The sequence below is a fragment of the Equus quagga genome, chromosome 8, assembly GCF_021613505.1.
Source record: "Equus quagga isolate Etosha38 chromosome 8, UCLA_HA_Equagga_1.0, whole genome shotgun sequence".
NCBI lineage: Eukaryota > Metazoa > Chordata > Mammalia > Perissodactyla > Equidae > Equus > Equus quagga.
The window spans coordinates 104,202,189-104,217,345 of NC_060274.1; the positions used below are offsets into that span (position 1 = coordinate 104,202,189).

Here is a 15,157-nt window from a genome sequence, read left to right on the forward strand (position 1 = left end):
CTTTTCATCTTTCGATTCTCAGCTCAAGCCTTTATCTTCTCTGTGATACATTCTTCGTTCCCTCCTGGAAGCTAAGCATAGCCTTCTTTTGGTCATCTCTTCATCTCCTCCATCAATTGAGAGTAAGAACGGCCTTGTTTAATATTATCATTTTACCTGGCACATAGTAACTAATAAATCCATGCCTAGCAAATAAATGAATGTAGTACTATTCGAAGGGGAATAGATCTCATCTAGGTCACTCAGAAATGATAATGTAGGACAGTGAAATAAACCAGGGTAAATCCTATTTAAGGATTAATCTATTAGACTCTGTTTTAAAATCTACTTCACATAGAAGGCAAAGAAATGGCAGCATCGCAAACACAATATTTTAGGAGAATCTGAAACTTTACGAGTAAGGATTGTTCAGGCCATAGAACCTAAAATGATAGCATTATAGATTCTTAAAACTTAAAGGGAAATCAGAGCTTGTCTAATTCCAGGCCTAATTTTAATATTTCAGCTTAGAAAGGGAGGATCCAAAGAGGTGAGAGACTGACCCACTTGCAAGCCTCTCGGCACTGTCCTTTCTGATGAGTGTAGGTCATCTGAGGAAGTATCGTGGGGAAGTGGGCTCTAAGCTGAATCGAGGACCACAAAGTGCGGCTCAATTCTAAGCAGCTCCAAGTCCTCTTCGATATTGATCATCATGTCGCAGTCCTGCCCTCCACCTTAACCATTTGCCCCTCTGTGTCCATGATTTTCTGAGGAATTATAAGAGAACAATTTTAAATTCTACTTAAATTTGAAATATGGCATTCTTTTGATTCAAAAGCAGTTGTTATTGTTAAAAAAAAAAAAGAAAGAAAGAAAGAAAGAAGAAAACAAACCTAAAGGTTGCTAAATCCAACGGTCGGTTCTCAGTCCTCATCTTATTGGACTGAGTGGCAGAATTTGATAGAGTGGGTCACTCCCACCTGCTGCACATATTTTCTTCCCTTCACTTGCATTCTGTCTTGTAGCTTTGGTTAGCCCGGGGCTCATCCCTCGAATATCTTTATTTTTATATCTACACACACTCGTTTAGTGAGCTCATCTAGCCTTGTAGCTTTAACTATCACTAATTTATTTCTCCAGCTCAGACTTCCCCCCCTAAACTTGGACTCACATTCACCTGCCTACTTAACCTTTCCTCTTAGACTTTAACAGGTATTTCAACCTTTACATGATCCAAGCTGAGCTCCTATTCCTCTACTCTAAACCTGCTCCTTCTGGAACCTTTCCCAGAGGTTAACAACAACTCTATCCTTCCAGTTGCATAGGCTTCATTCTGGTCTCCCCTTTTTCAAATCCAACATCAAATCCAAGACAACTACTGTAGATTTTACCTTCAAACAGAGAAAAATCCCTGCATGTCAGATGGTGATGTGTCATATTCATTGCTATAGCCTAAGTACCCAGAACAGTATGTCTGGAACAGTGCTTAGAAAATATTTATTGAATAAGCGAATGATTTTGAGATAAGTAAAAATGAGAATATGTTTTAAAATTTTATTTGCTTTAAAATCAAAAGTTAGATAAGTCAAAGAGGGAAATTAACAATTAGGAATGAAAGAAATAGATTTTTGCATGACAGCGAATTCATTATTTTAGATCACTCTGTAAATATGGTTCCTGAGCTTGGCAACACAGTAGAATCACCTGCAGAGTTTTGAGTGTCCCAATGCCCAGGAATTAAATCAGAATATCTGGGGAGGGGCCCAGGCATCAGTGTTTCTTCAAGCTCTCCAGGTGATACCAATGGGAGCCAAGCCTGAGAACCACTGCTCTGTAGAAATCACTCTTAGAGTTAGTGTTTCCACACTAATTATTTGCTCTAAATGTTTCATAGTAGAATCTCTTTTTGTCCCACTAACAAGCTAGTCTAATATTTCTCATAAGGTTTTCAACCACTCAGCATGCTGGTACTGTGTACAAAAGGTAGAGAATGCAAGAAAATCAACCTAAAACCATTAGAACAAATAAGTGTTCTGAAAGGCAGCTGAATTAAAGTGAATATGCAAAGACGGTTAATTTTGTATATGCCAATTATCACCAATTCAAGTATACTGAGGAAAAACAGTTCTATTCACAAAGAGAATTACAAATACTGAGGGAAAAGTACTTAAGAAATATTCAAGGCTTAAAGAATTATACTTTATATATGTTCAAAAGAAAAGTTTTGAATAAATTGAGACATACCATATTCCTGGGTGGGGATATTGAATATTTAAGACATATCAATTCTTCCCAAAGGAATCTAGTCTTAGGGTATTCCCTGTCACAATTCCATTTTGACTAGATGAGTCTAAAAGTCATCTGAAAGAGATCATGTGTGAAATAACAAAAATATTTACCAAAAAAAATTATGAGGGAGGAATTGTCCTGCTAAATATCACATCGTTCTATGAAGCTGTAATAATAAAATAGTATGGTACTAGTGAAGGAACGGACGGATATATGAATGTGTTAGCATTTCCCTGACTGCATTTTTTAGTTGTGGGATTTAATTATATTTACAAAAAACTCAACTCATCTTGCATTTGAATTGTGTACCAATTCCCCCTCTTAGAGATTCACTTTTACATATTAAACATTCTGAAAAACAAACTGTTTAACCTTGTTAAATGGTTACGGAAACAAATTTATTCAAACAGGAAAGGAAACTCCTTCTCTCTATTCCCTGAATACTATTTTAGGAAGCACTAGGATTGAATCCCGAACTGACCCATTCCTGGTGGGGATTCATACGCGATACAACTGCTACTAACTATTGTTACGCTTATTCTTCATAAAATGTCCCACAATTTATTTTATTTAACATTCACTTCACTAATTTAAATGTAAATTCCTCAAGGATAGGGACCGGGTAGGTCGTTGGTGGCTAGGGCAGTACCTGAAATGGTACGTGCTCAATAAATATTTGTCAAATATCACGTTTGTGAGAATCTCACATTCATTTGCTTGTCTGGGTCCTACCATTTTTGACTTTGTAAGATGTTCTATAGCCTGTGATTGGGTTCATTATTGTATACCATTCAGAGCCCCCTTGAAAGTAAGACTGGATGGTCCAGAGCTCCAGGACTGGATTACTACCCAGACATTCCAAGCTGTACAAAAACACCTTAACAAAACCTCAAACTCAACTTGATTTTAATATTTTTGATATTATGGCACATGTGAAGGAAATGTGAAAAGTTTGCCTTATGTGTGTGATAATTACATAATACATCCTCAAATCAGGCCACAACTAAGCCAAATATTTAGGAGAAAAATCATTTGGAAAGTCCAGAGTATTTTGTCTCAGTACTGACACTGTTTACTGGAGGTAAATCTAACTCCAGCAGAAATAACCACATTTTTCTAGTTTCCTGAAAGAATCACTAAGCTTACCTTTTATATTGAAATTGTTTTAACATACACAAAATGCTTGGTCAAATTTGAAATGTAAAAATAAAGATCTGAATACATGAGGGGCAAGAGCAGGATCTTTTAATGGCAGAAAAGTTAGATTTACATTGAAAGTTTTGAATTTTAGCATGGTAAGTTTTCTCATCAAATTCATATAATTTTCCCATAACAATTAATGTTAAAATTATCTTTTACAAAATCAAATATTAATTGATGGAATGTCATGCATTAACAACTTAGAAACTTGAAACATAACAGGTACACATGAAAAGATCAATTCTTTTCAGAAAGAACAGAATACAATTCTGAATTTTCAATAATTCAAATTTTGCTTTGGTTTCCAATATTAAGTTCTATTATACAGTCTTGATTATGATTATGTTTAGTTTATATTAAATAAGGTACTAAGAATAGTGGAAGTCTTCTTGATTTAGCACTATCAATTTGGGATATGTGAGAGGTCAGAATTATAAAAGACTAGAAGAAAAAGAAAAACTGTCAAAGTGCTTTGATGATCCATTAGTGTAAAACCATTTTCTCTTTTTAAAACTCAAATGTGTGTTTGTGTGTGTGTGTCTTTGTTCTCCGATCCTCTCCTCTACAGCCTACTTAGGGTCTTATCTCTCTTATCAAATTCTGGCTTCTTTTCTATGCATTTGTTCTGTACACAATGGTAAACTTCTTAAGGACCAGAACTGTGTATCCCACCCACCTTGGCATGCACATCCTGAAGTGTTAGCACCGCATTCTGCATATGCTAAAATGTCGGCATGTATAGAATTGACAACCAAATGGGATAGTTTCTTTCATGTCCACTTTATGTCCTAGAAGTATGATACTATTAATAAATCCTGTGTCTGTATAGTGATTGCTGTTCTTTTCAAAGAACTTCCATAGTTGTGCTCTTATTTTATTCTAGAAAGACATAAAATAATGTGAGCAGTATTTTTACATAGGCAGAAACTGAGGCACAGACATTTAAATGATTTGCCTTAATTCACAAAGATATGGACAGATCTGAGACTAAAATACAGATTCCCTGCCTTCTTTTAATCCAGAGTTCTTTCTCTTAGATGCACTTGAAATGTCTCTCATGGTAGTGAAAATTGAGAGCTTTGTTCTAAAAAAGAAAGATGAACCTGCTTTCTTAAAATTCACTATGACTCAGTTTTAATTGAGTTAACCTTTAGTTAAATTAGACAGGAAATAACTGCTACCCCACATGAACAAGTTACCAGTGTGCAGCAAAGCATTTAGTGCATGTTTGACGCATGCTCTATATGGCAAGCACTTCCCCAGACACTGGTGATAAAGTGATAGATGTAGCTGAGTCCCAGTACAGAATTCTCCCCACTTTTTGCTCATCATTGGTGTAGCGTGACTGCGGCGTTACCTTCCTAAAAACGACCCTCTCATCACTTGCCTTTGTGCTGCTGCATGGAAACCAAACTACCAGTGATGTCAACAGTGCAGGTTCTTCCAGGGGCCGGTGACCTCAGAGCTCCTAATGGAGTGTGGTGCTAATACATTTGACTCACAGGTTCACTTGTTTGACTTTCAGTCTGAAAAAACAGTGGAAAGCACAGCAAAAGCAAACAAGCAATTATCAAAGTACCGGTAGCATACTACAATAAAGGATTTCTCTTCTTTTCTCACATTTTTCTACTCTGTTTTATACACAACTGAAATAAAGTGTGAATTTTTTAATCACAGCCTCCAAGGCCAAAATAATGAACAAGTGCAGAAAGGGAGGAAGGAGGAGGAGAAAATCTGAAATATATACAAGTAAAAATGAAGCCAAGTGCGATGTACATAGGTATTGCTTACTGAGCTATAAAACAAAGTAGGATGCTCCAAGGTGTTTAAACAACAACATTTTGCCCAGAAGGCGAAGATAAAGCTATAGTTCTGTTAAGGCTTTTATAAAGAACGGGCTCCATGGGAAAGAAATGTGATGAATGGCTTTGTGGGGGGTAGATGTGATTGTATGGCTAATCATAGCAAAAGCTGTGTTTTTAATTCATAGTCAAAGGCCTGCCAGCCCCACACATGTTTTCAGGAACTGAGAGTACCTGTGGGCAAGTGAGGAGTATAGTAGCAGCAGGTGCCTTAAGGCCAGGATGCCACATTGCTCCCTGGAAGTTCATGTACAACGCTACCTAAATCCCTTGTTCCCAAAATAAAAATGAGTGGCTCCAGGGACAGTCCCTCTAACACGGTGCTCTAACCAGTTTTTCCTAAGACTCCTCATATCAGTTGCTATAATTATCATCTTGAAACAGGACATGCATTTCTTGCTATATATAGATAGAAGGACATGTATTTGGATGTCAGTGTCAAAATATGTACCTTCCTCAGGACGACAGTAGTATTCAATAATCTTTCACTGCTCATCACCCCCCAAAACTCACCCTCACCAGACAAACCAGAGGTACACTGTTCAAACATCTGATTCACTTTGTCTCCATTTTCAGCAGGAAAAGCCAACTCCCAAAACAGGCAAATGTGGAAGGGATTATTAGCATTATGAACAAATAATTCTCTTAAATATTTGAACTATTCAAGGCACGCTTCATTGTGTGTGTATAGAAGATTGACTACTTGAGGAATAGACCTCATAAAAATGGTAGGTGCCATGGTCATTGTGTTATTATTATTTTCATTATTACCGTTATTATTATCTCTCCCATATTACAGATGAATAAATTGAGTCTCAGAAAATTCAAGGAGCAAATCTAAGGTGACAGTTACAGTAAGTGGTCAGGCAAGACTTGTTCATACATCTATGTCTTCTAACATGTTTTCATTTATTCATCACACAGTCTCTCTTTTATGTCCTTTCTATTATTTTAAATATTGTATGATACAAGTAGATCTATAATAACTATTATATATTGCATAAAACAGGCATAAACTGATTTGTATAAGAGCATAAATATCCCTGAAATGTGCCAAACCACATTTTAAAATATTGGGTATAGATTTACCCATAAATTGCATTGTACTGTAACCTAGCGTATGAATTTTTAATATTGTAAGTTAAAAAAAAGTATTGTGTAAAAATTAAAGAGTTTCACAATGCTGGTTGCTTTTAATAAGAATTCTTTGTTGAAAATTTCCAAATTAGATTAATAATAATAAAATACACACAATGTTCTAACCTTCAACGTTGACTGTTTCAAGATGTGGTTAATACTGGTATAAATACAAAATATTTCCCGGGGTTTACTCCAAGGATGACTGAAACACAGCCTCTTTTATCACAAGGAAGAGTTAGAACCTCTGATCTCACATTTATGGTTTTCCAAATTCTAAAATAAAACTGGTAATCCATATGTTTATTCATCAATACCAAGTACGAAGAATGGATCAGAGAGAGAAGACAATAAACAAAAGCATATAGTGCTCCCCACAGCCCAAGGAAGGGAGAATTCGGGAAAAGTTGGAGGATCAATGACAGCAAACCTAACCCAGGGCCTGTGAACCAGGAAACGAGAAACGTCGATCAAGCTTGGGCACTAGGAGGTCCCTGAGAGGCTTAGGAAGAGTTGTTTTAGTGCAGTGGTGGGGACAGGAGCCAGATGGCTTCGTGGATGCTGACACTGGCCCGAGTTAATCCAGGGATAACCATGTCTAAACAAACTCAAGACAGATTATTTTCATTAGAAAATCAGTAAGACACTAAACTTTTTTGTTTTTTTTAATAGAAAACAAACAACCCTCCCCAATTAAAATCTTGATTTTCTACTTACCTTCTATCTGCTGCTCACTTTTTGTAGACTATATATATGTTCTACAACTTGACCTAAAATTCTTGATCAGATTAGATGTCACTGACCGTCATATCCTGTCTGTGTATCAGACGGGCAGCCATGAAATGCAAATCAAATGAAAGACAGTAAATTCGTATAAGAAGAAGGTTGTATTTAATGAGATTTGACATGAGGCTAAAAGATGGAGAATGAGAAATAGTGTGTGTTAAAATTTATTACAAGTGGATTTCGATCTGTAGGTGCACAGACTTAGATTTATCTCTTAAACAGCTAATTTAAAAGTATTTTTAAATTCTATTTAAGTGGTTTTGCTCTGTTCCTTCAGCAGGAACCCTCATCGCAGGTGGAGTGGCAGATCATTTATTTTCATGAGAGCTCTTTGAACCAATCAGGACACGGATATTCTTATTACACCTCTGTGGCCTTGTGTTCCTTTTGATGAGAGTCTAGAGAAGTCATGGGTAATACTTTACTGTGTGCCAAGAACTGCTTATGTTTCAGTTGTACAAGGTCAGATCTTAATTTAACCACCAAATGAGTACTTAATTTTAGCTATGCAGAGGAACACATTGGCTCCCAGGCACTTCCTCTGGTTTAGGAAGGCAAGGCCCTGGATAAGAATGACAAGACGATCATTCCAAAAGGTGAGATTATGAAATATTTGATCTGTACCTCACCAAGTAGCTTATTGAATAGTTTAGTATTGGGAGTGTTTAAACAGATGGAAATACATATTGTGGTTGCTTCTTATTACTTCCTTACTGATTGGTCAATTGTGGCTTTGACTGTCTAGGGCCCTTTTAATTAGAGTAAAGCCAGGGTTGTTTCATTTGTTTATGGAATATTATTAACTCAATTGCGTAGTTACTAAGCATAATGAAAAATAATATCGTGAGAAAAATAGATCAAGAATGAATATGCTTATAAGAAGTCTCCCTATACATACTATGGAATCCCAGAAGGGTCTTAGCTGATCCTGGTTTCTGAGAAAAAGTTAAGTGATTTTTGTGAATAATCAAAATAAATCTCTCCAAGCTTTTTCATCACTTAGTTGGAAAAGATGAATGCTTTGTGTTCAGATGGAAGATGTCTCTTGAACTAGTCAGATGGAAAAAGGAAATCACTAGAAATGGAAATTTGTTTCTGCAGGTGGAATCATAGAATCTTGAGGTTGGGAAGTCCTTAAAATTTATCCAATACCATCACCATCTGGTTCTTGAACTAACAGATAATTTCTAAGGAACCTCCTACGCCTAAAATGATTTGATTTCTATGAAATACTGGTGATATGGCAAGAAAATCCTGACATTGCTTTGTGCTGAGACCATTAATTTATTGTGATAAATTATCACAGTTTTACACTTAAGTTGTTTTTGTGGGAATACCTTGTTTTCAAATGAAAATTTGCCTAAAATCTTTATATTTCCACTAGAGTTGTTAGATGGATTTGCTAGTTGCTTGCTTAAATTCTTTTAGAAAACATTTTCTGAGGCTTATGAATTTTTAGGTTACAAAATGAGATCTGCTTTTCATTGGTTCCATCAGAGTAGCTGGGTCATTAGTTATGGTACCATGGTTAAGCCTGTGTGGCCTTTTATGTTAGACGACTAGGTCTATATCCACATGTCCACCACTCACTAGATGTGTGGGCTTGGGCAAATTACCTAACCACTCTGTGCCTCAGTTTTCTCGTTTATAAAAAGGAGGGAAAGTATGTTGTAAAAATTAAATGGCATAATCTATTTAATTTATTTAGCTTAATGTCTGTCACAGGTATGCACTCAATCGGTGTTACTTATAATAATTATTAAATTCAATATAACGAATATTTACTGAGGACCTGCTGTATGCTTGATGGTGTACTAAACCTTGGAAGGGAGGAGAGAGATTGGTGTTGCTTCTAGGGAAAAGTCTAGAATGCATTATTTAAAGTCCGCAAATACCCTGGGGGCATGAATCCTAGTGTCTTGTGTCTAGCACCGTGTGTGGAACATAACAGACATTGAATACCTATTTTTGAATGAGTGAATAGGACGGTCTGAAAATCCTTAGGAAAAAAACGTCCCTGAGAACTGGTGAGTCAACTCTCCTCCGTTGTCTTTGTGATTAGTAGAGAAGGGGGCTGTAGTAGATACCAAGCATCTGTATTTCCACAGGGTATTCCACAGTATCTCTTGATGATTGTCTTGTTATCAAAAAGGAGACATTAATACCAGATGGTGATGCCTTTGGGAGGGTTTGTCACTGGATAAACAACTTTTCTTGAAGGGTGCTAAATAATAGATCAATGTCAACCTGAAGACGTCTGTCCTGTGCCAATTTCTGTTCAACATTTATCATTATCAGTGGAGCAGACGGACATAAAGAAGACATGCAAATAGATCTCCAAATAGAGCAATACTTGGCTGGATAGGAAGTACATTAGACCTTAACAGACTGGAATAAAGGTCAAATCTAAAAAATAAAGTAGAAGAGAAATGTAATAGGATTAAGTAGAGAATCCTGTACAGAATTGAATAGCAATAATGTGGGAAAAAATATGACTCGTAGAATTTGGGGCAACAGGGGTCCTAATCATGTTTGTAACATGTTAGCCCTAAAATTCATCTGAGCTTAGGCTAAGTCAACAGATCTATAGTGTCGAGGAAAAGGGAGGCGGTCACACCTGCTTAACGTTGTGTTGGTCTGGCTGCAGCTGTTGTGCTGCCTTCAGAGCCAATGGTTCAGAGTCCCTTTTAAAAGAGATGGATAAATGAGTGTGTTTACAGGAAAGCAATCAAGGTGGTGGAGGGAAGTGAACCCACATCACAGAAAGAACAGTTGTCCAGCCTTTGGAGGAGAAGGCTCAGTGGGGACCTCACAGCCTTCCTGGGAGATGTTTAAAGGGCTCTCATGTACAGAGGAACATTTTCTCAGTAAGGCTCTGAGGAATAGAACTGAGACTGTAGAATAGTGGTTTGAGGAGTTGTATTCAACTTAAATGTTTTTTGTAATTGTTAAAGCTGGCCAAAGATGAAGGGTGGTGTGGGAATGTTGTAAGCTCCCTGTCACTTTGGTGTTCAAGCTGAGGCTGGACAATTACTTGCTGGGCATATTGTAAATGGAATTTACAGGTGGGGCTACCTGATGGTCTTTAACTCTGATGTCTGGTGATTCTGGAGAAAAGGAAGAGAAAAAAATAATGAGAGTATCAGAGTGTCTGTTCAAGGGTGAGGAATAGAGCTAAAACTGCGAAACAAGAGCTAGAATTCTACCTTGCCCTTCCAGAGGAGTTCAATCACAGAATAGTAACAGGGGATGTTTCTTGACTACTTGCAACACGGCAGACACAGCTAATGAGGCAGTCAATCCAGGAGGGCAGGGTTTGAATGAAGGTTAAACTACTACACTCAGCCATCTCCAGCAGAAGGAAACCAATGACCTGTATATGATTTCAAAATAACATATGAGACATGCAATGGCTCATCATTGTTTGATGGAATTTCAGATGGAGGAAGATTTGACTTGAGCACCAGACAGGAACTTCCACCATGTCAAATGAAACATACCATGCCCAGGAACAAATATTGTTAAAAAGAGAGAATATATGTATGTTTGTATTTGTATACATATGGATGTATGTATATGAACAATATTTTTATTAGGATCGAGATATTCAATTTTTATTGTTATTGTCACTAATTAATATATTCAAAACATTTTTACTCACCTTACAACTCAGTTGTGTAAACCAAATGTAGCTATTGTATTGTCTGTAACTGGCCTCACATTATCAGGAGCTGCCACTCACTAATTTGTGAAAAATAGACTTTGGTCTCATGCAGACAGATACAATAACTTAGGTAATGCAGCCTTTGCATGGATGACTCAGGTAAATGGATCAGTCTTTCAGATTTCTGCTCCTCTTCATGGCAAGGAACACTCTCCACCAGATTTCATCTGCTTTGGTATAAATTTGGGCAGTTTCTGGTCCCAGTGTCACCAAGGTCCCTGGCCTTGTGGAAGGAAGTGACCTATCTCACCACCTATCAGGCTCAGCCAGTGAACCAGGTGCCAGGCCAGTTTTTTGGAAAGCTTTGTAAGCTTTGACTCCATAAAGTCAACCTTAGTCCCTTCAAAGTGGCTGGTCACATCTGACTAAATGAACATCATTCTGACATATGGCATGTTATCCATGACATTAAATAATCTTCAAGGATATGCATTTTAATAATTGTGTAGTTTTCCATGGCTCAGCTATACAATGTCTTATACAAATTCCCTTTTGTTGTGCCTTTTATATTATTTCTAATGTTTTGGCAGTTTAAATATGGCTGAGGTGAACATTTTCACATACCAATCTTTTTCCACATCTCTGATTATTTCTATGAGATAGATTCCTAGTTGGAGAATTACAGACAAAGGGTAGGGCTTTTTGAAATTCGTATTATCATACTAGCTGTGATAAGGGCACATCTATTAATAAGCTGCTTTTCACGGGCCGTGCTTGCTTTATTATTTTCTATTCTATAAGTTTATATTCCCCTAGAAATTCACATACTTGTGAATCTAAAGATCCTTCCTACACTGTGTGAGTGTCATTTTCAAAAGCTAACATGAATCTTCCTATGTCTCTGTCCTAATTGAATTTGACTTGGACGTCAATAGTAGAGAATAACAATATCTAATTTTGTGATATGAAACTAGAGATAAGCAAAATTAGTGTGACAGGTTTTATCATTAGTGTATTTACATAGAAATTAAACCTCAGTTAATGCAGCCCCAAAATTGGAAGTGAACTTGGCAAAAACATATGTATGACTGAGAGAGAAAACACAAGTTTAATCTACTCTTTTGCTAATTTTAAGAGTAGTGTATATTGATCATTCAATTATTCATTCATTCAGCAAATACTTAGTGAATTCTTATCACATACAGATATCATACTTGGTGTCTAGAGACCAATAGGTCCATTTTGTCTTCTTATGTCTTTTCTAAAATATCACGTTGCATCTCTTTGGGGCAACATAAAAGTAGTATTCATTTTCTGGACTAGGATTTTGTGTGTGTATGTGTTTTAAATTTATCAGCAGAACAAGTTGTGTTGTTAAGAAAGATGCTATTTAAGTTGATATAGTTCTCCCGTCATCCACAGGGTTTCTGTCCAATAGAAAAAGCAAATACCATAAAAAGGGAATTGCTGTAATTTATTACTTATAAGTAAAAGCTACTGTGTCTGTGGAGTGGAACCCAAATCTGACAGAGTTTTATCTGTCTTTGAAGTCTTTTGGAGATTGCTTGCTCTGTTGCTGAAATCAGCCTAATGAAGCCATTTATCTGATTTGCCACTTTGTGCTACAAGATTCTGAAAAAATAAAAGTGTGCAGGCACCAAATAAAAATCAAAGTTAAAACAATATAAATAAGCTTTATTTATATTGATTTCAATGTATCTTTAACATTACACATTACAAAGAGCAGAAAAATGAGAATGGTCATTATTTTGTATCTAATAACTATATTTTCTTAAAACAACAACAAAAAAATGAAAATGCCTGTTAACGATTGCTATTCCTCTGATAGGACAAATCCTGATGATTCGCTCTGGGACTTCCAGTAGATGAGCTCTTCACTCAAAAACTGTAGCGGTTTTCAGGTGAGAGAAAACTTCCTTGGGCTGTCAGGGTCCCCCGTTCCACACAGCAGAACCTGCACCTCCTTCAGAACCTCGGGGTTTGGATGTGGGCTGGCCTTATATAAACTATGAAGAAAACCGAATTTTACTGTTTTTCCCTTTTCGTATCCTCTCTTATCACCTCCCACTAGACTCAGTTCTAGATCCCTTGCCATCTTCCCTGTCCCATGCCACCCCTAGTAACTATTCCACGAGATCCTGGTTCTACACTTGGGGTTGGTATGGTGCTAATGGCATTTTAAAAGGGACACTGGAAGGTGGAACAATGTGCCCTAAAGGATAGAATCTCTCACTGATGTAACAGAATTACACTGATGTGACAGCTGCTGAGGGCAGTGTGATATTTATGGACACAAAGCCCCTCCTTGCACCATGGAAGCAACTGTCCACTCTGCGAACTCTTAAGGCCAGCCCTGTTTAGGACACATGGAGATGGTTTCAATTTTGTTATGCCCAAGACAGAGTGTGAGGGTGAGTGGGGTGAACAGACTTGGATATAATTGGAAGTAAGCAAACCAAACAATTCATAGAGAACAAAGTTATATTCACCCTTGTTCAGGGAAAAGGAGGGCCTTGGTCCCATGCTGTGGGAGCTCCCAGGTTTCAAGGAAAGCTCTGAGGAGCCTCGCAAACTTATCAACAGTATGGTATTAGCATGGATCATGGTAGTTTAGAGAATCCGAGGCAGAGAAGTGTCATGTACTCATGTTCACTCCTGCATGATACCTTGCAAAATCGTCCCAACCTCCTGACCACTTCAGTCAGGCGCCAACTGGCATGTTGATCCTATTTTTTAGAGAGTAATGTTTAGACTCCAAGACAAAAAGCACGAAATGAAGGCAAGCTTAGAATACCTCAGAGCACCCTAAGTAATATACAGCCTTCTTGCAGGGAGCCAAAGGTAAAGATTTAGGTGTCCCTGGAAGCTATTTTTTATTTTTGGAAGTTATTGTCATGAAGAGCTGGCTGTTAAGAGCAAGATCACAGTGTTTACTTTTAAGGGCAACAGACTGTGGATTGTTTTCCTGCAGCTTCAGAAAGACCTTAAAAATGAAGGTACTCTGCGCTCTGTCCAGATGCTCCTTATTAGTTCTGTGACACTGTGCGGGTCTTTTAACCCCTCGAAGCCTAAGATTCCACTTAGGCACAATAAATCTATAATTCGAGTGAGGATTTAAAGCAAAGCAGTGTATGCAAAATGCTTTGCAGGGTGTTTGAAACAAAGCAAGCACTTGATAATTTATGGCCATTATTATTGTTACCATTTTTATTATTACCGAAGATATTCTAAAACTTACATGGTCACCAAACTTTCCCTTTTTCCACTATCTTAATCTAAGATTTTACTCAGCCCATCTGTAAAGTAAACTAAAAATTGTTGATATCTAAATAATCCATTTAGCATTTAGAAATCCTTAATTTAGTGCTTCTTTATCTGGAGTACGTGAAGTGGTCTCAGAGGATTCATGAATTTTTGAAGAATCCTAAAATTTTATGCAAATTTTGAGTGGGCATGTATCCTTCTGAAGAGAGAATCCATTGCTTTCATCTAATGTGTTTGTGACCCCAAGCAAGGTTAATCAATGCTTTAAATGAAAAGGCTAATATTATTGCCCCAACTATTTTGTAAATCAGCTACTTAGGGAGAATAAATAAATCTCACTAGTGAGCTTCTCCAGAACAAGATTGGCAAACTATTATTTAGAAAGGATCAATTTAATTTTGCTAGACTGAGAAGTTGGGCCCCTGTGAATAGGTCTTAAAGAATGTCAAAATATTATCTGACCTTTCCCTACATTCCTGGTTGGTGCTTTGTTTAAATAATTTTAAATAAAACCAGCAATAGACTGTTGCCAACCTTCAGTTGGGATTGAGTCCTTGTCGATTTGAATTTGAGAGATAAGTGGCTCCCCTCTTGCCCTTCTCATTGCGTCTTGATGTCTAGGTCCATCCCAATGATGCTCCTTTGATTGTCTGTCTGACCCCTCAGAGCACCTGCACACAGATCTTCACTTCATCCCAAGCTTTCAGCAAAAGGTTAGAGACAGCTTATGTTAGTTGAGGGTTGTTCCACATTGTAAGAGTTTCTCCACCATTTCTACCCTGCTGTCATTAGGGATACTAAACAGTTAAGAGTCTTAGACAACTTCCTTCTGGCTGATAGTTAAAAGGACATTATAAAAAATAACAAAAAACAGCACAACTTTCCATAGATCAACTCAGTTCTCTAAGGAGTCTGTGGTATCTCACATACTGAAGCCCAAATTTCCAGCAGGGTT

At 37.2% G+C, this 15,157-nt stretch overlaps 1 protein-coding gene across 2 annotated transcripts in view; it reads left to right on the top strand.

Annotated features, from left to right (window-relative positions):
• Positions 1-7,740: 7,740 nt before the first annotated feature.
• ASB15 (ankyrin repeat and SOCS box containing 15) overlaps positions 7,741-15,157 on the top strand; it is a 30,957-nt gene continuing 23,540 nt past the window's right edge. For both annotated transcript variants that reach the window (XM_046670785.1, XM_046670786.1), the window contains exons 1-2: positions 7,741-7,849; positions 12,767-12,839. The gene's annotated coding sequence lies outside the window, so the exon portion shown is untranslated. The remainder of the gene's footprint in view (positions 7,850-12,766; positions 12,840-15,157) is intronic.